Below are 16,658 nucleotides of genomic sequence, written 5' to 3'. Positions count from 1 at the left end.
TAAGAAAATGTACCCCAAGGACAAGTTAATGTAGTTCTATCTTGGTCCTATGGCCTGATTTGGATCTGATTGTAACCACTGAATCCATCCAGGAAAGAGAAGAACTTCCTCCCTACAAGACCATCCAATACTTGATCAATGAAAGGTAAAGGGAAATTGTCTTTTTAGTGGCTTTGTTCAACTCTTTGTAATCCACACAGATCTTCCACTTTCCAATCTTCTTTGGGATCAAAAATAGAGGGGACACCCACTCACTATCTGAGATGGGGTAATTGAACCCCATATCCAACAACTTCTACAAATCTTCTTTTAATATGTATTTGAGGGTTGGGTTCATTCTCCTCTGAGGTTGGCGCACTGATTTGAATCCTTCCTTGATGTAGATGTGATGAGTACACACTGAAGGATGCACTCCCTTCATTTCTTTATAGCTCCAAGCAAAGGCATCTAAGTGTTCTCTCAGCATGTTACACAACTTCTCTTCTTGGTTGGATGAGAGAGAGGGGTTGATATTCAAGGTTTTAGATGGACCAAATTCTACCATTTTGACATGTGTAGGACTTGGGTCCACTAGGCATAACTCAGTCCAAGGATTACCCTCAGATTCCTTCACAAGCTCATCAAGAGGCATGGTGTTGGGGGGCTGGTTCTAGAGGATTTGGTCAATGAGGTCATCTTCATCAGGTTGCCCCCCTCCTATAATAGCATCTAGGGTACATATTGGATGGGATGTGGTATGATACACTTCATCTTCCTCCTCCTCTTCCAACCATAGGGGTAAGTCATGCTCCAGGGATGGTTGAGAAGGAGGGTACAATACCAACTGTTTGGACAAATTCCCATTCTTAATGGTCATGTTCCCAACTTTGCAACTTATGTAAGCATTAATAGTGGCTAGCCATGGTCTTCCAAGGATGAGAGGATAGCCATTGAATTTGGTCTTGGGTTGGAGAACTAGGAAGTCAGTAGGATACTCCCAAGAATCAATAGAGACCATTACATCCTCAACAACTCCCTCAGGAGCCATTGTGGACCTATCTGCAAGTTGCAACACTATTGTGGTCTTTCTCAAAGATCCTTGGAGGTTTAGTTTGAGCATGGTTTCCTTATTCATCACATTGATGGCAGCCCCAAATTCAATAAATGTGTGAGGGGTAATGATGCCATCAATGTGCACATCTACCACAGGACTTCTAGGGTCTAGATACTTTGGGAAAATCACTCTCCCTAGCATTAGATCAGACAATTGACCAATGAAATTGATGGTAGGGGTGTCTTTCTTTCTCCTCCCAGGATGTTTGAAGCATTTCTCTTTTATAAGATTATTGTAGATGGGAACATCCTTGATAGCTTGGAGGAGTGTGATTTCAACATGCAATTTTTTCAATTCTCCCAGAAGTTCAGTCTCTTCTAGGGTGTGCTGGTTAGGATGGATCAATATTTTAGGAAAAGGAGGTGGATTTACTCTAGGGACACGCTCTTAATTTTCCTCTTCAATCTCCTCAGGTGGAGATGGAGGTAGAGGCAATAAAGAAGGAGTTTGGTTGAATTGAGGCCTCTAACCTTGTGATGGGGTATTCCACTGAGGATGTGTAGAAGCATATGGCTGAAATGGTTGATTGGCAGGTTGGGGAGGATATTGAGGTGCATAAGACCAAGGAGAAGGTGTGGACCATGAAGGATGAGTAGGAGAATACCAAGGGGGCAGGGGTGCATTTTGATTGGGATGGTAATAGGAATAGGATGCACCTTGCATGCCCTGCTGGTATGGTCGAGGTCCTTGAGGCCTCCTTTGATTGATGTAACAGAGTTGTTCAGCCCCACCTTCTGCCCCTTGGTATACAACTTTCAATCCAAGAAAATAAGGACACTTATCTATGGAATGGTTTTCCTCACAGACTGAGCAGACCTCTATAACATTTAATGGACATTCATTTCTAGGGTGCCTTCTAGTGCATTTAGGGAAAAAGATAGCTAAGGCTCTCTCTGCTTCCTCTTGTTTCCTCTTGATATGCATGGTGTCCATTTTCAAAGCAAAGGTGTGCAACATTTCACTTTTAAATTCCTCCAACATGTTTCCAATTTCATTCTTGATAGATGTGGTGGAGGAAGAGGAATTGGCCAAAGCTTGACTAGACCTACCCTTCTTCCTAGCAGCCCTAAAATGGTTTTTAATAACTATCTTGATGTTGTCATAGGGTAGTTGATAAATTTCTCCTCCAGACAACATGTTTAGGGTTTCTAGTATGTCCTCCCTGATTCCTCTAAGAAGGACTAACTTGAGTGATTCAGGATCAAGGGTGCATCTGGCCCTTTTACAACTAAGCTAGAACCTTTCCTCATAGTCTTCCATGGATTCATCTAGTCCAAGAGTCATTCTAAATATTCCCTCTTTGGTGTCCTCCGACCTACAATAGTCCCTTTACTTGTTTTTAAAAGATTGCTACATTTGATCCCAGGCATAGCATGACGTAGCACACTTTCTTATTGTAGTCGACACTTGTGTCATAACAACTTTCACTTTAACTATCGCACTCGGCAATTGGTGTTTTTCTTCATCATTTGATTGATATACATGTTAGTTTTGAGTAATGTGCATATCTTTATCGTTTTCTTAATGGTGTATGCGTGTATGATCATGTTTGGGACCTGTTTATATGCTCTTGTTTTCTTGTCATCCCATTTATCCTACACTTAGTTAATTCTTGGCATTATTACTTGTCCTCTCATCTTGCGCAAGTTGTAAACACAATGAATTTTCATCAATTGATGAGGGCTTTGTGCACTCCTAAGTTTCAATGATGAGACCCTGTTGGCAGGCCAACCACCTCCCCTCTCATTTATTGCTAAATGATATGGACACCTCTCTATTTTTATTTTCTTCTACATTTTTCCATTTGATCTAATTTGATTATATACTATATAGTTGCCTTTTATTTATAAGGGTTCTGTGGTTTACCTATGATCACTAGTAAATTTTTTACATCCTTTTCTTCAGTAATTGCTTCAGTCACCTTTGCTTTCTTTGCTTAAAGCTCAATGACTCTTTACATTTCCATAGCAACAAAAATAGCTACCAAATGGCTATCATTTCAGTTGTGCATTTGAACATTTAGAAAGGAAAAACAAAGGCCGCTACATAATTTGAATTAGTAACCTTAACATTAAAGCTTATAAACCTCTTGTACTTTTCATATGGCCAATTCGAATTCATGAAACATTTTATTTTTTCCTTATGCTTGGTACCTTAGTTAAATAAGGTTAATTTTTGTTATTCTAATGTCAGGATTCTACCTATTGATCTTATCCTTTTAACCTTAGCTTGTGAATTGTTTATTAAATAGGGTGAACATTAATATTAAAACCAAGTTTATGACCTTATTCACGGGATAAAATATGTCAAACTTTCCCAATTTCAGACTTTAATAATTTCGCAGACATGGTGTATCTATGGGTATCGTTGTGATTATATGTGTACAGGACTGGGATTCTCGATCTTCTCCACTTGTGTTGATCCAATGGTGGCACAAGTTTAAACTTGTCATTAGCATCTGCTATAATTTTTCATGATCATTCATACCTCAAAACAAACCATTATGGTTTTCCTAATTCAATCCACCATGACTTCATTATTCTCGTCTCTATTTTCTCCTATTGAGGTCACTGGTTAGGGTTTCGAGGGTTTTACTTAGCTGCATGTTAGCTTGTTGGTTTTGGCCTTTAGTTTGACTGTAAAATTATCCCATCCCTCATTTATGTCACAGGATATCTGAACAGACACTGTCAACACAAATTTACTTGAGATTTATGATGAATGTGTAGAGATCTTTCAAATAGTTGGGTGGTTCAAGTTCTTGCAGCTATTTGAGGGTTATAACCAAGGTGTATCAAGGCTTTTGTGGCTTAATTTTATGGTCGTAACACCAAATTGGGATGTGTTTAGATGACAACTGATATCATTTCATTGCTAAAGTCACTCACCTATAGGTTGATGGTGAAATCTAGTCTAAGAATCGAAGGGTTTGCAATATCCCTTGGAGGAAATTACTAGCAAGGAAAGGGTATGTGTATAATATCAAAGGTATGCTTCTTTCCTATCTAAAACCCCAATGGTAGAATATGTTGTTAATTTTATGGAGATATGACACTTGTGAAGGTCATTATAGCTTAGTTTTTCTCTACCATATACGACTGTTAATGGTCTTTTTAGGGTTTAAGTTGAATTCCTTACATTTCTTGTATCGGAGTTTGGTTAAGATGTCTCTAATCTATCAAAAGATGAATTCAAATTCTGGAGGGTCTCTTATTCATCACAGTGTGATTTCCATTTTGGTGAAATATCAATTGGGTAAATTGGGACAGGATTGGGAAACATTTCTCGTGTGGAATAGTTTTCACTAAAACAATCCTAGAAGATGTTAGCATTGATTTTCTATCAATTATGCAGTTGATCATTTTTTACCTGTTGATTGACCATCAAGCCTAAATATGATGCTTGTTTTTATTTTTGTAAAAATACGGTTTTATATTTATAGTGTTTTAGGGATATCACTTGGTGAACAATGATTATGCAAACTCCTTGTTTTGAAAACAGAAGGAGAAAGATGTCTGAAAAGAGAGGGAGGGATTATACTTTCTAGAACAAAGTCAGGTTGTTAATTATGATTGTGGGATGAATTTTTAATACAAGCATTTCGACGTGGTTTGGTTCCATCTATTTCTTGTTTTATTCTACTTCCATGGTCATATTATTATTTCGTTATATCTTTTAATTTGGGAAATATCATATTGTTGCTCGGAGATTTGATTCTCAAGAAAGCGGTTGTCATAGTTACATTTATTTGTTAATCTCATTGCACTTATTCAAATTTGTAATTTTATTTCTAAACAGATTTATTATTATTCTTCAGTAATTTGTATCCGATGGAAAATAGTTTGATTTTTGATGTGAATTTATTCAATTAAATATCATTTTTCTTTATATGAATCTATTAGAGTGTTGTTATAGCGAACAATAACTTTCGATTGGTTTGATTCATAAATCATCGATGAAAGCGTAAGAATTATTGTAAATTCGTGGTCATACGTAGTTTAAAGTATTAGGAGAGATAATTACATTTATTTCTTATTTTTTTGTTTGTAAAGGGAGATAAAGTTATGCTATGTTAGGCCTATAAGACGAGTCTCTTGCATTATTATAGTCTCTCGTTCTGTTGTTAATTTCATTAAGAAAATATCTAGATTTTTTTGTTTTTCTAATTAAAAGTAATCCTTTATTTTGTTTCAAGAATAATAATATATCTTATTTTGATATAATCATTTTTTTAATATAGTTACTTTTTTGTTATAGCTTGATTCATTTATTGTATCATAGAGTGTAAATGATGTAACATATTTTAACTTTGTAACAATATTCTAATAATTTACTCTTCCTGTACATGTAATATATATTAAAATTTGATTAACTCTAGTTTTTACTTATTTAATTAATTAATTTTATTTTATTTTAATAATTTCATTTAACATAATTTTGTATATTTAGGTATTATTTAATGTAGTGTAGGAAAATAGTACATTTATATTAGGATTAAAATTAGTATTTTGGATTCAGTCCTTAAGAAGAAAGGATGCAGGGCTAACAGAGTTGTGAAACCCATTCAGAACGATCATCCAAAATAGTTGGGGTTGTTGAAGTGCCTTGGTCTGGGTCATTTCTCCTTTATTGACTCAGGTATGCTAACACCTACATCGTCAAAATGGCACTAGAAGGAGGGAAAATTTGACTTTAGATGGAAAAATGAAAGAATAAAATTAAAACTATTAGGACCCCAATTGTCACTATCATCAACCATCCCACAATTTAAGCTTTTGAAAGTTCTCAATCACCAATTGAAGAAACAAACATTGAGTGTACCATGCTAATTTGATCCTACTCCCATGAAGAAAATGAACAAGCCCTAAAGATATCACATGAAATCATTTCAAGAACTCAAGAAATAATTGAACAAAGTTCTTCTCTTCGTAGGAGTTTGTTTGCTCGTCTTGCTACACCTCTTTATTTAAACTTTCAAGAACCTTTAGTAATTGAGCAACTTGCTACTTCCTCTCAAAATACTAGTATATTTGATGATTTACTTCACGATATACTCAATGGAAAGTTAGTTAACTTGTCACAAAAACCAAATAGAGAACCAAATCTATTTGGCGGATCTAATTCTCCACCTTCTCAACCCAGTTCACCTCTTTCCTCAGGGAACCCCTATGGTGAAGAAGACTCATCAAAATCATATGGATATCCTAGGATGGCAGATGGTCAGGGACATCATGAAAATGATCAAAATGACCTTGTTTCCCCTTGGCTAAATCAGGATGTTGTGGTTGTTCCATGCATACAACATCCCCTTCCAAGAAATCTACATAAATGTTTTCCCAAGTTTGATCTAGATTCAAATTATCTGGTTGAAGATCATGTGAAGGCCTAGTATGTATACTATTTTCATATAGATTTGAGGGAAAGACTGATAGATGTTACTTTTCCCAGCCTCTGTAGAGCATAGTCTCCTGGGCTCAGTTTGAGTCACCATTTCTGAAAAAGTTCGAAGATGATAAACCTCCTAAAGTTTTGGTAGATGAGTTGTCTAATATGAAAATGAAAATTAAGGAAAAAGTTAAAGACTTGAATGTTAGGTTTATGTCATTAAAAAATAAAATACCTGCTGAGTCGTTTCCTCCTCAAAACCTTATTTTTGCTTACTATATTAAGTCTTTGCATCATGATATTTTTGTATGGATAAAGAGGGTGCAAAGTGCCACTCTCCAGGTAGCCTTTGAATAAGACTTAAATGTATAAAATGGCATACTCAGACTTAAACCCAACACTGATAAATCATCTAATTATGCTTCTACCTCAAGGAAGAAAGTGGAAATGTCCAAACATTTTGTTAGTAAAAAGGACCAATCCTCCCTAGACTTAGAAGTCCTCCAAAAGATCATTAATAAATTATCAAATGAAATAATTGACCTCAAGAAAGGTATAACTAAGAGGTCATCAGATAGAGGAAGTTTTAAGAAATATTCTAGGAAACCACCTACACACAAACCACCTCCTCTAAATGAAGGCTTGAACACAGAAGGATTGGAAAAAAATTTACAAGCTTTGACATTCAATTTTGAGTCAACTCCTGAAAACAATGAAGAAGAGGGGAATGAGCCTAATTCTAAAGATAACGATGAGGTTCAACCTCCTGGATTCTCATTGAATTATTATGATGTAGATTATGGTTTTGTGTATGCATATACTCGAAGAAAATCATTAGGTGAAAGTCAAACCCAACTTGTAGCTAATAAAAAGCTAGATAATCAGCCTCCTACTATCCCAAAAAATGCAGTACCAAAAATTGAATATGATGTAATATATGCTCTTAAAAATATCAAGGATTATATATCTTTATATGAGCTTTGGAAGATACCTACAATTCAGAAAAAGGTGCAACAACACATCACCAATATGAAAACTCCTCCTGAAAAGGATGTAGTTGTATTTGATAAATTTGTTTTGGAAAATGTTCAAATTCTGAAACGCAACTCCAACATTTCAATTACTTAGAAAAAGAAACCTCCACCTTTTTTTATTACCTTGAAATTTTTTAATAAAAACATTCATACTTGTATGATTGATACAAGAGTGTCATCGAATGTGATGCCACCTTTTGTTTGTAAAAAGATCAATGCTCAAATGAATCTTTCAGATGTAAAAATTGTGCAATTAGAAATCAACATTGTGGGTGAGGTAAATGATGTTTTAATCAGGTTTTTAGAACATAATAGATTCCATCAAATTACAGACATTGTAATAGCTTATATCCCTGAAGTTTATGGATTATTTCACAGCAAGGATTGGCTGAAACTTTTGAAAGGATTTATGGACACTGACTTAACTCAATTTTGGTTTCCCTGGAAAGGGGAACCCAATAAAATAAGAATTAATAGGGAACCCTATATGAAAATTATAATTACTAATATCAATAATCTAAATGAACCTATGAAACCAAGTGATTTTTCAGCTCTTGACTCTTTATTTGGTAACTTTGTTTCTGAGTTTTTTGCAATTTCATATTTAAAACATCATATAAATTTTATAAAAAGTCAAAACAGTTGTTACTCCTAATAAAAAAATTATTGATATTAGTAATATAACTTATTTTGATAAAATTGAGGTTTGGTAACTTTATTTTGATGGCTCTAAATCAAAAGAAGGATCCGGTGCAGGAGGTGTACTTTTGGATTCAAAAGGTAATAATATTTTTATTGCATTTAGACTTGAATTTCAATGCACTAACAATGTCGCACAATATGGAGCATTGATTCAAGGAATTTGTAAACCTCTCGATCTAGGAGTTAAGTGTGTAAGATTTTATGTGGATTTCAATATTATTGTCAGACAAGTAAAGAAATCCATACATTGTGTTTCATCTCATTTGTAGGCTTATCGATATGAGTTATGGGATTTGATGTCAAAATTTTTAGCTTTTAATATTGAATATGTACCTAGAAGTGTAAATTAGGAAGCAAATATATAAGCTAATGTTACGTCAATATTAATTCCTGCTAAAAATTTTGAGCCTAATGCATTCTTTGTTGAATTACATTTTATACCTTACATAGCTGACACCCTTACTAATTGGTATGTGTTTAATGATGACAAGCAGATAATCTATTTTCTATGTATGGAAGGCACATTCAATGATTCAATTATTGATGAGGTCAAACATGAACAAAACCTATAAGACTTTTTGCATAATAAAAAACAACAATCATTTGATGAGCTTCTCGAGATGGTAAAATCGATCCCTAGATCTGTTGTGATATTAGAACATATTAATGACTTACATGATAACTTCAAAAAAGTAAATGGTAAAAATAAGAGCTATGTCATCTCAACTGAAGTCATAAACCTGGGGACCAAAGAAAACCCTAATTTTGTCAATTTAGGATTCAATTATTCAACAAAAGAAAGAGTTGATTTCATCAGCTTGTTCAAGAATCACAAATATGTAATTGCTTTGACATATGGTGATCTCAAGACTTTTGAACCAAATATTATGCAACACACTATTCTTATAAAACTCTAGACTAATAATTTTCAAAGGAAGCTTAGGAAAATGCATCCAAATCTTGATTCAGCGGTAAAACGAGAGCTTAATAAACTCCTAGCAACTAAAATTATTTTCCAGTAGGACATACATAGTGGGTCTCTAATCTAATCCCTATTAGGAAGAAAAGAAGTGATATATGACATTGCGTAGACTTTAGAAATTTAAATCAAGACTCTCAAAAGGACCATTATCTAGTTCTTTAAATGGAACACTCCTTCAATGGATCTCAAGTTCTAAGATGTTATTCTTCCTAGATGGTTTCTCAGGATATAATTAGATCCTGATAGCTCCTACCGATCAGCTGAAGACCGTGTTGTTGACAGTGCTGGAAATATTTCAACCAAGGGGATCCCCCCGATATGAAGTCCCAATCAGACCTCACACCATTTTTTGTAGGAGTCCCATCCGGTATAAAGGCCCGGTTGCAAAATCCTTAAATAAGTGCCTTGGCTCTAGCTTTTATCACAGGAGAGTGATGCAATGGTATCTTCGAAAACAAAGGTGAGTGTGCCTGGTGAGTGTGAAACACAACTGTTTCTAGGTTCTTTTACTTCAAAGGGGAGAGAAAAGTGATCCTCTAAGAGGGAGGTAATAGTACCACTGAAGAAGAGACACACACAAACTAGAAGGAACTGTCTAACATCCAGTGGAATAGTCCACAAAAAATGCGACGGTCGATACAACCAATGAACAAGGGAAGATCCATCTAACATCCAGCAGAATAGCCCATAGTGTATGTGACAGTCGTGATAACCAATAAACAATAAAAGATATGTCTAGTATCCTGCAAAATAGTCCACAAGGATGGGACAACGATAACAACCATTATAGCACATTCTCAATAAGATAAGCACTAAAATAACCGAAATATTTCAACTATCTTAGTACATGTGAATGAAAACATGAAATACAAATGTCCATAGAATAGTCTTACAAACATTCACATTCCATGCATGAAGAAAGTGTTGGTCTTAAAAGGATTCTGTTATTAAGAAAAAGTTCTGAGACACATATTTACATTGTACATCACTAGCTCTATAAGTGGCACATTGAAGCCACTTCATGCTCCTCAAAGAAGTAGCTGGTCTCTCTAATGCCTTGCAGGATGAGCCAAGGTGAAAATTCCCTTGCTCATATAATGAGGGGGTATATATAACCGTGGGTGATGCCTCCCCCTTGTGACTCTTTGACTACCCTCATGACTATTCAACTTCCTATGACTTTTCAACTTCCATGACTCGTCATATTCTTATGTGTCTATTGGACTTTCACTTTACAATACATTTGATTAACAATATACATGGCCCACAATAGTGATGCAGCATATGATAACTCATGGCATGACTTGAGATGGCATTGCTGACATAGACTAACTTAATGATATGGAAATGTCAAGTCACTATTGTTGTTGAGTGCTAGATGTGTTCTTCGATATACTTTCTCCTCTCCTATGCATAGCTTGATGATATGGGGTCTTCAATGATCTTCGGTCTTGGAAGGTGGTTGCAAAATTGTGTCCCATTTCTTTCAGCTACAAATGAGTCTTTAGTCATGTTTCACTCCTTATTATCCTTCTTCATCATCTTGCCATGACTGGATAGTGTACATGTTCTTTCAATTCACTCAAGACGAGACGAGTTCAATCCGAAAACTCCCTACTCTAATATGGTGCATTATTATCCATGAACTGGGCTTAGGACAAGTCACAGGCTAGTAGGCATGGCTTAATGACTACGCATTGCACATTTCCAGTTGGCAAGGAGAGAGCTTGGTCATTGAGACTGCACAAAGCGCAACTAAGGCTTGACTGAGGAACTTTTGAGCACAATCCTCACTGGGGAGAAAATTTGCGCAGTGGCTATTGGGATTTAGGATTGTTCTGTTAAATCAAGCAATGGTTGATGTGAGATGAGGCCCTAGGGAGACATATATGCATAGTTTCCATAAGCAAGGAGGACTGGTCAAAAGAGAGGGTTGGAGGACAAATTTACGTAGTTCTTGTGGGCAGTGAACTCCAGCTGAGGGAAGGTCAATAGAGGACACATGTGCATATTTCTAGAGGACAAGGGAGGTAGGATTCTCTGTCCATTGTGAGGTTCCAGTAGACAAGGGAGAAGCTTGAGGATTGAAAGTGTGAAGTGCATAGTTCAAGGCAAGCTGGGATGCACAACTGCACAATTCTAGGGATCGAGGAAGGTTGTTGGATTCAGGAATTTCACAGAGACAAAACCCTGGAGGACGGTCACTGTGCACTACACAGTTCCAAGTAGCCAGGTCACATCAATGAGGGTTGAGACTACGCAGTACGCAACTCAGACAAGGCCCGATGAAGCTGAGTTACCTGGCCGGGAAGTTTTTTTTTCTGAAAATGGCTAAGTACGGGAGGGAGATGGACTCATGATGAACTTCAAATATGATCACACACTTAGCATAATTCGATGACATGACAATAAAGACCATTGGAACAACAAACAAAGAATTACCCTCTAATTGACTATCTTAGGACAAGAAGTTGTTGGGTTGTGTTATATTCTTTCCACGACTAGCCCACGTAGTTAACCGTTGGGTTAGAGGGGGGGCAGAGCCCCCCTTTGTTGCGCCAATTGTGTAGCAGGGGGGGGGTTCACAGGGGATTTGAGGTGTACCCGTAACTCCACTTTATGGGGTCCAGGGCAGCTCCCTGGAAAATTTTGGTTTTGGACCCTATGTTAGGTTGGGCAGACCCACCTATGGTTTTGTGCATGATTTTCGCACATGCTTTTTTGGACGCGATGGTTTTCGGTCCATGGTATTGGACATGATGGTTTTCAGTCCATGGTATTGGATGCTTCAGCATGTATAAATATGTATTATAACATTGAAAGGAACAATAATGAAAAATCAAGCTGGTAGTCCCGGTTTTGGGATCCAGGGGAAAATATCTGTGTATATGTATTTTATGTGTTATGCTCTCGCATTGTTTATTTTCTGTGTTCTAGAATTCGTATGTAGGTAATTTTTGTACGGGGTTAAAACCTACATTTGGTATCAGAGTTGTTTTGGCTTCAAGGGGACGCCTTTGTCGCTGAGGGGTTTCGCTCGGGCCTATGTTAGACCCTGTTCAGTGGGAGATCTGCAAGATCGATTCTAGTGGTAAAAAAAGATGACAAGCAGTGGAAAGATAGAGATCGAGAAATTTAATGGTCAGAGTTTTGAGTTGTGGAAACTCAAGATGGAGGATCTGTTGGTGGATAAAGATTAGTGGATCGCAGTAGATCCGAGTACTAAACCAACGGGAGTGTCCGATGAAGAATGGAAGAAGTTGGATCGGAAGGCAAAGAGCACAATATGATTGTGTGTCTTAGATTCAGTATTGTTCAATGTATCAAGGGAAGCTATGGCGAAGGCTTTGTGGGACAAGTTAGGGACTTTGTACCAATCTAAGTCTCTGGTGAATAAATTGTTCTTGTGGAAAACGTTGTATAACCTGAGGATGAAAGATGGAGACTCGGTGACAGAGCATCTGAATGCATTTAATACTATGGTAAGTCAGTTAGCATCTGTTGATATTAAAATTTCAGATGAAGATAAGTGCATCAGTTTGTTGTATTCTCTACCAGATTCGTGGGATAGTCTGGTTATTGCAATAGGTAGCAATGCAACTGCCTTACAATTTGATGAAATAGTCTCATCCTTGCTGATGGAGGAGATGAGACGGAAAAATATGGAGAGCCAGAATGGTGATGCCTTGTCTGTACGAGGATGGTCCCAGAACATAAGCAAAAATAAGTCATCGAGTGGGAGATCTAAATCTCCAGGAAAACTTGTAAAGGTGGTGTGCTGGAAATGCGAAAAGGAAGGGCACTACAAAAGGGATTGTAAATCTAAAGCTCCTGATAAAGGAAAGGGATCTGATGACACTCCTTTTGTAGAGGCGAAAACCACCTCAGATGAAGGTGGGGATGTGTAATTGGCTTCTTTAAGTACACATGTAGATCATGAGGCATGGTTGATTGACTCAAGTGCATCCTTTCACTTCACTCCCCATAGAGAGTGGTTCTACGAGTATGAGAAATACGATGGTGGTGATGTCTTCTTAGGGGATGATAGGAAGGCTAGAATCATTGGTCACAGAAAAGTAAAGTTGAAGTTGCAAGGTGGAAGGGTTAGAACACTTCTCGGTGTTCTGCATATTCCTACATTAGCCAGAAATCTGATTTCTGTAAGCAAGCTGGATGATGCAGGTGTACAAACAACGTTCGAGAAGGATACCTGCAAAATACTTCGGGAAGCATTGGTATTGATGCGGGGAGTTTGAATTGGAACTCTGTACAAGCTGCAAGGTAGCACTATTATTGATGGGTGCAACAATTTTGTGGTTCCTGAAAGTGGAGTAGAAAATCTAGTGGTCTCTGGAGAGAAGACCATGTTGTGGCATCAAAGGCTTGGACATATTGGAGAGAAGGACCTTTGAATACTTCATGGTAAAGATATGGTAGAAGGTATGAGCAATAGCTCTCTGGATTTTGATTTCTGTGAAAATTGTGTATATGGGAAGCAAAATCGAGTGAGTTTCCCCTCTGGTGGTAAGAGGGTGAAACAGATATTAGAGCTTGTGCACAATGATGTGTTTGGACCTATGAAGGTTCCATCACTGGGTAAGTCTATGTACTATGTATCATTTATAGATGAATTCTCAAGGAATACATGGATATATTTCCTTAAGAAGAAATCTGAAGTCTTTGACAAGTTTAAAGAACTTAAGGCTCTGGTGGAAAACCAGACAGAGAAGAAGATAAAGGTGTTGAGGTCAGATAACGGTGGAGAATTTTGCAGCAAGGAATTTGAAGAATTTTGTAAGAAGTGTGGTATAGCATGGTAGAAGACTACTCCATATACACCTAAGAAAAATGGAGTCACAGAAAGAATGAACAAGACGTTGATGGAAAGGGCAAGAAGCATGCTCAGTGGTGCCGAGTTAGGACAAGAATTCTGGGCAGAGGCAATGGAGATATCATGTTACCTGGTCAACAGATCACCTTCATCAGCGTTGGAGGATAAGACTTCACAAGAGGTATGGACTAGTAAGAAACCCTCTCTTTCACATCTAAGGGTATTTGGATGTGATGCATATGTACATGTTCCAAAGGAGAAACGAACCAAGTTGGATAGTAAATCTGAAAAGTGCATCTTTATTGGGTATAAGGATGGTTTAAAGGGTTATAAGCTTTGGAACCCAACAACAAGGAAGGTTGTGTACACCTGAGATGTAGTGTTCAAAGAGGTGAAAGATGTTATTAAACATGAAGTCCAACCAAAGGAACCTAAGAATATAGAGTTTGAGCTAAAGGAGGAAGAATCAGACTCTACAGTAGAGGAGGAATCAGAAGATGAAGAGCCACAAACTCCGGGCGTGAGAAGATCAGTTTGAGAAAGAAGGCAGCCAGAAAGGTATAGTCCATCTGATTTCTGTTCAAATTTTGTATCTATTACTGACGATGATCCCAGAACTATGAAGGAAGCAGTAGATTCAGAGGATGGCAAACTCTAGAAAGAGGCCATGGTTGATGAAATGGCATCTTTGCACAAAAATGAGGCTTGGGATCTGGTGGAGTTGCCGGCTGGAAGGAAACCCATTGGCAGCAAATGGGTGTTCAAGAAGAAGACAAATGCAGAAGGAAAGGTGGAGAAATACAAAGCTCGGTTGGTCGCAAAAGGTTATTCCCAGGTTTCGGGAATTGATTTTGGTGATATTTTTTCTCCTGTTGCCAAGGTAACTTCTATTAGATTACTTTTATATGTTGTTGTTGCTTTTGATTTTGAGGTAGAACAAATGGATGTGAAGACAACATTTCTTCATGGGGATCTAGAAGAGGAAATATACATGAAGCAACCTAAAGGCTTTGCGATGAAGGGTAAGAAAGAACTGGTATGCAAGTTAAAGAAGTCTCTATATTGGTTAAAACAGTCACCAAGGATGTGGTATCAGAAATTTGATACATTTATACGGGGACTTGGCTTCACCAGAAGCAAAGCAGATCATTGTGTGTATTTTAAATTAATTGGTGACCGTGTTATTTATCTGGTCTTGTATGTGGATGATATGTTGTTGGTTGGAAATGACAGAAATTATCCAGGATTTGAAGGCCCAATTGTCCTCCAAATTCGACATGAAAGATCTTGGTGCTGCAAACTATATTTTGGGCATGGAAATTAATAGAGATTGGGCAAAGAGGAAGCTCTGGTTAAACCAGAGGAAGTATGTCGAGACAATATTGCAGAGGTTTAATATGCAGGATAGTAAACAGGTGAAGGTTCCTATTCCTGTAGGTGTAAAATTATCTGCTGAACAGTTTCCCAAGACACAAGAAGAGGAAGAGGATATGTCTCATGTTCCATATGCAAGTGCAGTCAATAGCCTGATGTATGCAATGGTCTGTACTAGACCATACATTGCACATTCAGTGGGAGTATTGAGCAAGTTTATGTTAAAACCAGGGAAGGAGCACTGGACAGTAGTGAAGCGGGTTTTCAGGTATTTGCGTGGCACTAGTGATTATGGTTTGTGCTACCAAGGAAGTCTAGGATTGGACAAAGTGTTGGATATTCGTGGCTTTGTTGATGCAGACTAGGCTGGAGATCTGGATCAAAGAATATCTACAAGTGGGTATTTGTTTGACCTATTTGGAGGTGCAGTCAGTTGGATGAGTAAGAAACAATCTGTAGTGGCACTATCAACTACATAGGTAGAATACATGGTAGCCATTCATGCAAGCAAGGAAGCAGTTTGGTTGCAGAGATTATGATCAAGTATGGGGTTAGTACAGGGAGCTATAAGGATAGATTGTGATAGCCAAAGTGAAATTTTCTTGGCAAAGAACGCTGCTTATCATTCAAAGACAAGGCACATTGATGTTCAGTATCACTTTGTGAGGGATATGATAGAAGACAAAAAGGTGTTGCTGGTAAAGGTGGACACTTTGAAGAATACTTCAGATGCATTAACAAAATCTATGAGCTCTGATAATTTCTCTTGGTGTAGAGAGACAATGGGTGTTTCAGGGCTGGAAAAATGACTAAGCTCTCTTGTGGCCCCCTGTGGAAAGAAAGCAACAAGTGGGAGAATGTTGGGTTGTGTTATATTCTTTCCACGACTAGCCCACGTAGTTAACTCGGGGGTTAAAGGGGGGGCAGAGCCCCCCTTCGTTGTGCCAATTGTGTAGTAGGGGAGGGTCACAGGGGGTTTGAGGTGTACCCGTAACCCCACTTTATGGCTGCCCCGGAAAATTTTGGTTTTGGATCCTATGTTAGGTTGGGCGGACCCACCTATGGTTTTGTGCATGATTTTCACACATGTTTTTTTGGACGCGGTGGTTTTCAGTCCATGGTATTGGATGCTTCGGCATGTATAAATATGTATTATAACATTGAAAGGAACAATAATGAAAAATCAAGTTGGTAGTCCCGGTTTTGGGATCCAGGGGAAAATATCTGTGTATATGTGTTATGCTCTCGCATTGTTTA

Source organism: Pinus tabuliformis, chromosome 6, assembly GCF_031772625.1.
Source record: "Pinus tabuliformis cultivar Carrire ecotype Pingquan chromosome 6, CPIR1, whole genome shotgun sequence".
In the NCBI taxonomy this organism is placed as follows: Eukaryota; Viridiplantae; Streptophyta; class Pinopsida; order Pinales; family Pinaceae; genus Pinus; species Pinus tabuliformis.
This window is presented reverse-complemented; position numbering follows the sequence as displayed.